The sequence below is a fragment of the Thamnophis sirtalis genome, unplaced genomic scaffold (genome assembly GCF_051295495.1).
Source record: "Thamnophis sirtalis isolate CommonGarterSnake01/CBP01778 unplaced genomic scaffold, rThaSir2_p1.2 scaffold_11, whole genome shotgun sequence".
Taxonomy (NCBI): domain Eukaryota; kingdom Metazoa; phylum Chordata; class Lepidosauria; order Squamata; family Natricidae; genus Thamnophis; species Thamnophis sirtalis.
This window is the reverse complement of record NW_028261391.1, coordinates 19,494,321-19,503,814: the sequence shown is the minus strand read 5'-3', so window position 1 is coordinate 19,503,814 and position 9,494 is coordinate 19,494,321. Positions and strand designations below refer to the sequence as shown.

Sequence of the window (9,494 nt, the reverse complement as noted above, 5' to 3'; positions counted from 1 at the left end):
CATGATGTAAAAAAGATGTTGAGACTCTACCGTGTTTCCCCAAAAATAAGACAGGGTCTTATTTTCTTTTTACACACAAAATATGGCTTGGGCCTTATTATGAGGGGAGGGTTTATTGTTTTGGGGTTGCAGGACGGCTGCTGTCTTGTGAGCGGGCTCCCAAAGAGCTGGGTTCAGGAGCAACCACCGGGCAAAACCCCTTTCTAGCTGGGCACAGCACCATTCACTGACCTAGGGGTATCGCCAAGCCGTGTAAGTGCCTGTTCACCGCTGCCCAGCTCCCGCGGCTTGGTGCCTTCAAAATGCCAGTGAATGGCGCTCTGCATGGCTGGAGAGGGGGGTTGCACGAGGGGCTGTCCCACTCTCGCTCACACGTCTCATAGCCTCACAATCGCAACTTAGAACTAAGGATAAATTTCCTGACCATTAGAACAATTAAGCAGTGTAACAACTTGCGTCCAGAAGTTTTGAATGCCCCAACACTGGAAGTCTTTAAGAAGATGTGTACGTGTAGGGTTTTCTGCCTGAGAAGGGGGTTGGACTAGAAGACTTCCAAGGTCCCTTACAACTATTCTATTCTATTCTATTCTATTCTATTCACACAGCATTAAGATCTGGAAATGGGAGAGAAGATAATAGATGGTTTGTGTTTGTACCAGAGGTGGGTTCCTGCCAGTTCTAACCTCTTCTATAGAAGAAATTCCACAAATCTACAGTGCTGTTTAGAACTGGTTCCAGCTGCCTCCCCCCGCCTGTCTGCACATCATCAAGATGAAGAGCAAGAGGAGGAATTCTGGGAGTTGAATCCCACAAGTCTTAAAGCTGTCAAGTTTTAAAACCCTGTGGTTTTTTTCTAAAGGGTTAAGGGTGCAAGGGTCTTGTAACTTGACAGCTTTAAGACTTGCATGCCTCAAATGCCAGAGTTCCTGAGCCAACATTTTGGTTGCTAAGCAAGAGCGTTGTTAAGTGAGTTTTACAAGTTGGCCACACCCACCCAGTCACATGACTTCCAAGCCACTCCCACAAAGCAGGCCACACCTACAGAAGAGGTTCTAAAAAAATTTGAAACCCACCACTAGGTTGTACCTTTAGTAACATCTGAAAGTAGGAATTTTCTAGATGAGTTACATTTTGGCTGGGCGGAATAGATTAAAGGCATGAGTTGGTAACTGGCAGCATCAGATACATATGTAATTCATCTATGTCCTCACAACTGGACAGGTCACATCTTTAAAGGAGTGATTTGCTAAGAGAATATGAGAATTTTCATCCCAGGGGTGAACACGTCTTTCAGTGCATCAGGTAGTTTGTCATTTCATATTCCACTGAATAAGCAGCACATTCATTTTCTGTTTCCTGCACTTCTCTGGCACATCTCATGAGACATGTTGTGTGAAATCTGAAAATCTGTAGTTTGCTAATGGCCACCACTAAAAAAAATGTAGTCTCACTCCTTTCATTCTCTTCTACTCTTTTGAATACATATAACTTTCCAAAGCTCGCTTAGCCAGCTTTCTTTCTCTCTCTCTTTTTTTTTCCCTTTAGCTCTCCACAATTACTGTTGCTTATTGATTTAGGTCAGGAACACAAGGTACACAAGATTTAACTGCTTTTAAGGCCAGTTGATTTATGTGGGAGAGATTTAAGTTTGTGCTTAATTCTCCCATTGAAATCAATGGGGTTTTAAGTGCTTAACTGGCTAGTTTGTGCTTTGGTTATTAAATAATGTATTTGCAGTATAAGAAATTTCCTTCACTCTGACCCACAACTATATATGGCTTTGAAAGTTTTCACAAAGCTCCTTGCACTTACAGGGGGAAAGCATTTCCTTTGTTAATTTCCCCATGAAAAAAGCCATAGCTGAATTACAGGCAAGTGTTTTATGCAACACAAAATAGCTCGCAAGTGTGGTAAACATGTATACATACAGTACCTATCAGTGGTGGGTTTCAAAAATTGTTCGAACCTATTTTGTGGGTGTGGCCTCCTTTGTGGGAGTGTCTTGCTGCCCATGTGACCGGATGGGAGTGGCTTGCTGCCCATCTGACCGGATATGAAGATGCCAATGACACTTGTCAGAACCACCTTAAATTATCTCACACACAGCACTTGTACACATTCGCTGTTGAGTTACTTATAAAGTAATAAAGTTAGAAAAAAATCTATTAAATAAATACATAGCTTTGAAGTCTGATTGTATGGCATTGTAAACTTATTAACTAAATCATGCAAGGAGACTGAACAGCTGCTGGAGGTATAGCATCTGAAGCTTAAAATGTATTTTAATGCCTGCTGTACTCATATAATTATATTTGAAAACATCATTTATGAATTTTCACATCACTATCAAGCTTCTTGTGGAGTTCACCGGCTTCAAAATATTAGATATATTATTTTAAAGCACAGTTGCTTATCTGTGCTTAGAATCATATTGAAATAAATATTAAATGTTTCTTGGATACAAGAGGGCATTGTACAAGCCAATTCAGTGCACACTTGGTCAATGTGTCCTTTATGCTACAGTATTTACTTGTTGCTTGATCTAACATCATTCCTCCACTACAAGCAATTTCAAATGGAATATGGGAAATGTGTGAATCTACACAAAGGATGTAACAGGTTTATAAGGTGTTTTGCATCCTGCCCCACATATGTTAAGTAGGGTAGGTAAACCCTGCCTTAATCAAAAATGAAGAAAAAGATGAAGTGAGATGAAAATCATGGTGGTATCATCCTTCTCATTTTTAAAAGTTCAAGAAGAAGACCAGGCAATAAGGAAATGAGACATATCTGTTTCCAAATCATACTAAACTTCAGTTTTGCACTTCCTGGGCAATAAACAAATTCACGAATGTCCATTGTCTTCTCTTACCACTTGTCCATTCAAAAGAATGAACATGTTCTTCCCAAAGATGCTTTTTCAAAAGGCAACTGGAGCTTGTTTTTCCTTGAAGACATTTCACTTCTCATCTAAAGCTCCTTGGATGAGAAGTGAAATGTCTTCAAGAAAAAACAAACTCCAGTTGCCTTTTTGAAAAAGCCCCTTTGGGACAACCATGACCTGGAAGACTGAGAATCTCCATAGACGAATGTATTCCTCATTAATACTGATGTGACTGATTATTTCTGCTGAATGTATCTTGTAAATGTTAAAGCATATGAATGCAAAATGACATTACTTTCCAAATGTACTGCCTTTTCCATGCTGCCATGTGCAGCATTTTGTGAATGATGTGTGTTCTCTCAATCAGCATTGTTGAAGAAGCACAAGATGAAGAAGGCCTTCTGACCCATTTTCATGAGAGGAAATAAGACATGCAATGAGAAATATTTCTTTGTACTGCTTCCAATAAAAATGTCAGGATTATTTTTGGAGGCAAGGAGACCCACCATGTAAACAGGATTAAAAGCAACAGAAGAACATCTTTGTGAACTACTGAAGCAGAAAATCAATGGTTCTGAGGAGTAGGAAAGGATGAGAAGGTTTCTAAGAACCCAATGAAATTGCAAAAGTTTGTATGAGTTGATATGTTAAGGATCCTTTTATCCTATTAAGGATTCAAGAAATTCAGTCTTACCTTCTTTTGAAATGACCTTATTACATAACCCCACCCTAGAGTTATCCAAATCGCCTATCAATCAATTCCTGCAGAATATTCTGAAATGAACTGACTTGGGAAGTATTTAGCACTGAATTTAGGTAAACCTCTTGAAGAAGAGCAGATCATTGTGCATCTTTTATGTTCTTTTTTTATAGCTCTCAATGCACCTCTAGTCTTAATTTGTAGTAGAGTGCTTCACCCTGAAACATCAGGACAGCTGTTGAAAAAAATCAAACGGGGAGGGCTTTTATCAGGTAGAATGAAAGATGGTGAGGATGAAGGAAAGGATTAACTTTTTTGTCTCTATCTTCAATATGTGGATTTTTTTTCTCCCTGGAATATAAATTTTATAATTTGAGAATGATTGAAATTTTGACTCAAATTAACACAATAATCTTCTTGTGTTAATGAAATTGTCTGTCCCCAATTGTTTAGATCTATTTTGAGTCAGAAATGATTTTAAAAGTTTATTTAAGTTGGTCCCAGCTCTGATCCAAGCTCTTTCAAGGAATTAATTTCTATCTTTTTAAACCCTTTGTCTGTTTGAGGCCATTATTATCATCATTAAGCTAAATTCAACCTGAATCCATAATATGCATTATGTGCAACAACTTAGTAAAAATCACCTGTACATTATTGGTGAATGGGATTCCACTGCTTCCCCTCTTTATTTTATTTTCTCTTAGCAACTTTTTTTGACTTTTAGTTTTTCGCAGCTTCTTGCCGACTGACCAGGTTAATTTTTTATTATTGTTCAGCTAAAGATTTCAGAATCAGAGTCATGCCCCAGCATATAACTTTATATACTGTTGTTGCTCTCTACCCCATCTAGTGGCTGGAGGAACAAATATGCCCCGACATCTGATCTTTATATACTGTTGTTGCTCTCTAACCCCATCTACAGGCCAGAGAGATAAATACCAAGTATATTGTTTGAAGCTGATCCAAACCAATTTACCCATCAGCCTTCACTCTCAAACCAAGTGCATGCTAGGAAGTCAGTTCCATTTCCTTTAGGATTTGGAGAAGGCAGAAGCACAAAGAAAAATCCATCTTAATCTCTGGCACATGGTTATCCATGGACAAACTCACATCCCACACCTAGAGCATCTCTGGTGAGATTTAAATTGCTTGTATTTATTAATTGTTATGTTCAGCAGTAACTGAATACTGTTGATATTGTATTTGGTTCTCATTGTATGTATTCCTATTTTCCACAGTTTCACCATATCCCGTTCTTTCAATAAAGCATTCAGATCTATGTACACAGTCTGTTTTATTGAAGAATAGGTGGATTTAGCTACATGTCCAGCTGCACAGCGACTAACATGTAGTAGAGACAGAACACAAAGAATCAATATTTTCAGCCACTTCTGAAAGTCCCCATCAAAGGATTGACTTAAAATCATCTTAGTTTTAATGTTACAAAATTAGACTGATGTGCAAAAGATCTGGGAGGCAGCCAAAAGAAAACAAGATTCCTCCAAAGTCAAATTAATTTCATTCTATCTGAACTTCCATTAATAATCTGGCATTCAGAACCATACAAGGCAAATAAGTTATTTATGTTCAGATAGTATGCTAAATTTATCCATTTTATAGCTTTACATCACATACTGAATCATACATTAACAAATGAGTCTGGATTTATTTATTCTCTTTCTAGCAAGTCACAAAAAACTAATAAACAGTATGAGCAAGAGAGATTCGTGTTTAGTCTTTCCCAGGAACCAGAAAGGTTAAAAAAAAGTGAGCTAATGTCTTTGAAAATATATTTTCTTTGAAAACATTGAAAGTTTTGTCTCTGCCAATGTTTGTTTTCCATCCATCATCTTCCCCTATCCTAATTAACATCTATGAATTTTGTGCCAAATTAGCAGAAGACAAACAAAACAATACAAAACCCTAAATGCATTTCATTCATCTTAACTCTCTATAATTTATACATATTCTTCTGATACATTGCAGATATTTTCCAAAGGAAATGATTTTGACTTGTGTAAATCACTGAAGAAGAAAAAGAAAGAGAATACGGAGAAGGAGAAGAAATGCAGTCCCCAAATGTAAAGACTCTTCTTTCATTAAAAAAAGAAAGCCCGACCTTATTCTTTTGAAATGTTATCTTGGGGTTTGTTTGTGCTTTTTAGCTTTCTTATATTAAGTGGGTTTTTATAATCCTCCCTTCCCATGAAATAACACCAACAGCAAAAAAAAGTTTTAATCGGAAAGAAGGAAGGAGGGAAGGAGGGAAGGAAGGTTCTGAATCTATTCATCTGGAATCTTGCAAGCATATTCCTTCAGAGGAGTCAAATTTTAATTCAGATTTCAACCAAATGTGTGTGATTTCCTCTTTAAAGATGCCTGACAGAGATCTTACCTGGGAAAACAAACAAATGGGTTGTCAAATGAATCAACCCAAAATTTTGACTCGGCTCACAATGGACCAGGCTCAAATGATCCTACTTCAAACATATGTGAAGGTCGAGCTCTGTGGATAAGGCTCTAATGATGGGAAAGATGGAGGAAAGGAGGAAGAGGATGACTAGCAGCAGAGTGGGTGGACAGTAACTGTGGTCATGGTTGAACTATTGGAGGAATTAACCAGGTTAGGGACAAAGAGAAATCCATCCACCATCCAGGGTTCATGGTGACTTGGCAGCACATAATTAATGAATTTAAAAATAATCTATGGATTAAATATCTGAATAATACTTAATAATTATTGTAATTCAAGCATCCTATATAAATCAATTAATATAATTTTGTTGTAATTCCTAATCACTCCAAGATGACTGAATACTTTCTAATTACCAGGGTTCAAACAGAATTTTGTGCTCTTTGCATGCATATGTAGTTTCTTAATGAAAATCATGCTCTCAAATACGGCTTTAAATCATATTTATTAAATTCAAATTAAATCCAAAATATACAAGAGGAAAGGTATTTCAGTTTTGTTGTTAAAGATGTAAATAAAATATATACAGTTTCAAAATATAATATCCTAGCCATACAATCTTCACAAGGTTTGAAAACTTTTGTGTCCTGGGATACTGTCTGTCTGTCTGTCTACCTATCATCTATCTATTCTTAAAAACAGTGGTTCTAACATAATCACTAGGATTGAACACAAGAACTGATTACTTCATAATTCACAGACTTTATCACATCCTCACTAAAGAAAGTTAACTCTATGGAAAACGATCTTGTTGATGTTATATTTATGGTGCCTGAATGTAGCTCTTTTTTGTTGTTGTTAGAGAGTATCTTAATGATATGGTCCTAATAGGAAGAATCCATCATCCCTATTAAAAGAATCTGCCTGAAAATAAATGAAACCAATTAGCAGTAAAAGGTTTGCTCACAAGTAATGTCAAACAAGGACATGTGAACCATATCCTTAAGGCAACATAAGGCAAATATGTACTTCTACCAAGTTAGGGCAAGACAAGACCAATAAGTCTACAAAGTTTTATAGGGGAAATATACTAATCCTGAAAAAGTAATATCTTAGAAGAAAGGCAGAAATAAATAACTAGTTCCCTATTAATTTATGTTTGAAGGATAGAGGGTATTAAGTTATGACTACTGTAGGTTTCTTACTGATGAAATAGTGATCCTCTCCTTTTAAAGAAGACATATTTTGAGTAAGATCACCAATAAGCTTTGGGTTGATCTCCTCCAGGGATCCATCCTGTACAGTTCATGACAGGTACAATCATTCTATGATAATTGTGATATATCTTGTTTCTGGGAGTTTATGTGGTGCCCTCCATAATAAAATTTCAAAGGGTTAGTAAAAATATGGTTTTTGATTTGGTGTGTTTTGACTTTGTATTGGTTTTATGGTGATCTGGGGATAGCGATTGGACCTTTCTGTTTATGTTATGTGAATAGGCTGCGATGTACCATATTGCACATTGTATTTTTATCCCTTTGGGATTTATTAGAATTATTTCAGAATGCTCTAATCCAACCAGAATTTGGGGAGGGGTAATATTTGTTAAAAAAAAGTAGCAAAAAAACAAATAACCCATTGAGGTGTTTTCATGCACTATTGTCAAGAGTTATGGAGAAACATTGAATTGCTTTAAAAATCAATAACTAGAGTTTAACCACAAGACTGAGTTGCTTTTATTTACTACATTTATATGATACCTTTCTGCAAATTCTTTTGAGGTGCTTTACTGCCTGGCTTTCTCACTTAGGCTTGGCAGTAAATAACAGGCTTTCTTGCAGCACATGTTTTGGCTCAACTGTTCAACTTGACTTGCCTGAAAACTCTCATACTCAATTAGACTCTCTATTGCAGATAAGAATAAAGTCAGGACAAAAATGACTTGCCTGCTGCTAATGCAGAGATGTCTAAGCTTAAACTTACAGGGGTTTTAAGTTGAAGATTCTTTCTTCCATCCTAATTAACAGACAGGGCGTGTGCCATTTGAAAAACTTGAAACCAAACAATTCTTGTACATTTGCATAAAAATCCAAGAGGTGAGGTCTGTCTGCTATCTGGATGTGGCAGTTACTGCGCTGGCTAGCAATTCACCTTCAAATCCAATTAACACAGTGGTCTGCAACCTTCAACACTCAAAGAGCCATTTGGATCATTTTCCACTAAAAAGAAAACACCGGGAGTCACAAAACCTGGGTGGGTGTGGCCAATTCGATGTCACTCATTTCTACCCAGTCAGATGACCTTCCAGCCACGCCTACCCAGGTTTTGTGGCTCCTGGTGTTTTCATTTCTGTGGAAAACAGTCTCCCTCCCTCCCTCCCTCCCTCCCTCCCTCTCTCTCTCTCTGTTCTTTCTTGAATCATTTCCCAAAACAGGCAAGGGTTGTTTGTTTGTTTGTTTGCTGATGTTGTTCTTTCTTCTTCTTTGGGTGTTTTTTACCATACATCTTAAATCAAGAGTCATTTCAGGTTCCCAGGTGTATGAAGCTCTTTTATCTCACAGGAAGGGGAGGGTGAGGGGCATGGCCAGCCAGTAGTGGGTTCAGCCAACAGGGAGCCACAGCAGGGGGATGAAAGAGTCACATGGCTCCAGAGCTGCAGGTTGCAGACACCAGACTAATATCTGTAAAGTTCCACATGCCTAGATACCTACAGAAGCATCTCCCCTATCCAGTTTTGGGTCAAACTATGCGATCAGTTTGGTGCAGTGGTTAAGACATCAGGCTAGAAACTGGGAGACAATGGATTATAATCTATAAAGATGTAAAACCACTTTGGTGTCCTTGGGGCAGTCACTCTGTCTCTCTCTCTCATACTAGGGAGCACACAATGGCAAACCACATTTGAAATCTTGCCAAGAAAACTGCTGGGACCTGCCTAGAGAGTCACCAAGAGTCAACACTGAGTAGAAAGCAAAACAATGACAACAATAGCATCAAAAGTAAGGCATTTGGACTAAAATCAGTTCAGTTGGTGCTTTCTGAGCAGGTCTTGAAGTTTGAAATTATGTGTAGTCTATTTTCCCCTAGATGTGCTTATTTCCGTACAAAGACCCAGGTATCCAAACCTTCCTGAAGGGAAACGAACAGGATTTGGCAAATGCAGTCTTGTTCATTCTTGCCTGTATTAGTTCTCTCTTTGTGCATAATGACATCTTTATAGGGTAAAGTTCATCCAGAAGGGCTACTGCAGATTAGGTTTTTATATCCCATGAGATTTATTCTTCAGAGTTCCTTTTGTCAATGTTTACTGCTAAGTCACCTGTACACTTATTTGGGTCTCTCATGTAATAGTCAAAAGAATTTATGTTCTAGTAGAAATTAGAAATCCCTTAAATTCCTGCAGTGTAGAGTCTGTGTAAAACTAGTTTGCTGAAGTGGCACCCAGGTAGACATCAGATGACTGTGAGTTCTAGTTCTGCCTTAAGTATGGAGCCAAT

General features: G+C 37.7%; 1 long non-coding RNA gene across 1 annotated transcript; it reads left to right on the top strand.

Annotated features, from left to right (window-relative positions):
* The first annotated feature begins 4,537 nt into the window (after positions 1-4,537).
* LOC106540779 (uncharacterized) lies at positions 4,538-8,958 on the top strand. The gene is made up of 3 exons (XR_015697985.1): positions 4,538-4,717; positions 5,571-5,665; positions 8,875-8,958. It is a non-coding gene; the product is annotated as an uncharacterized LOC106540779 (long non-coding RNA).
* The last annotated feature ends 536 nt before the right edge of the window (positions 8,959-9,494 follow it).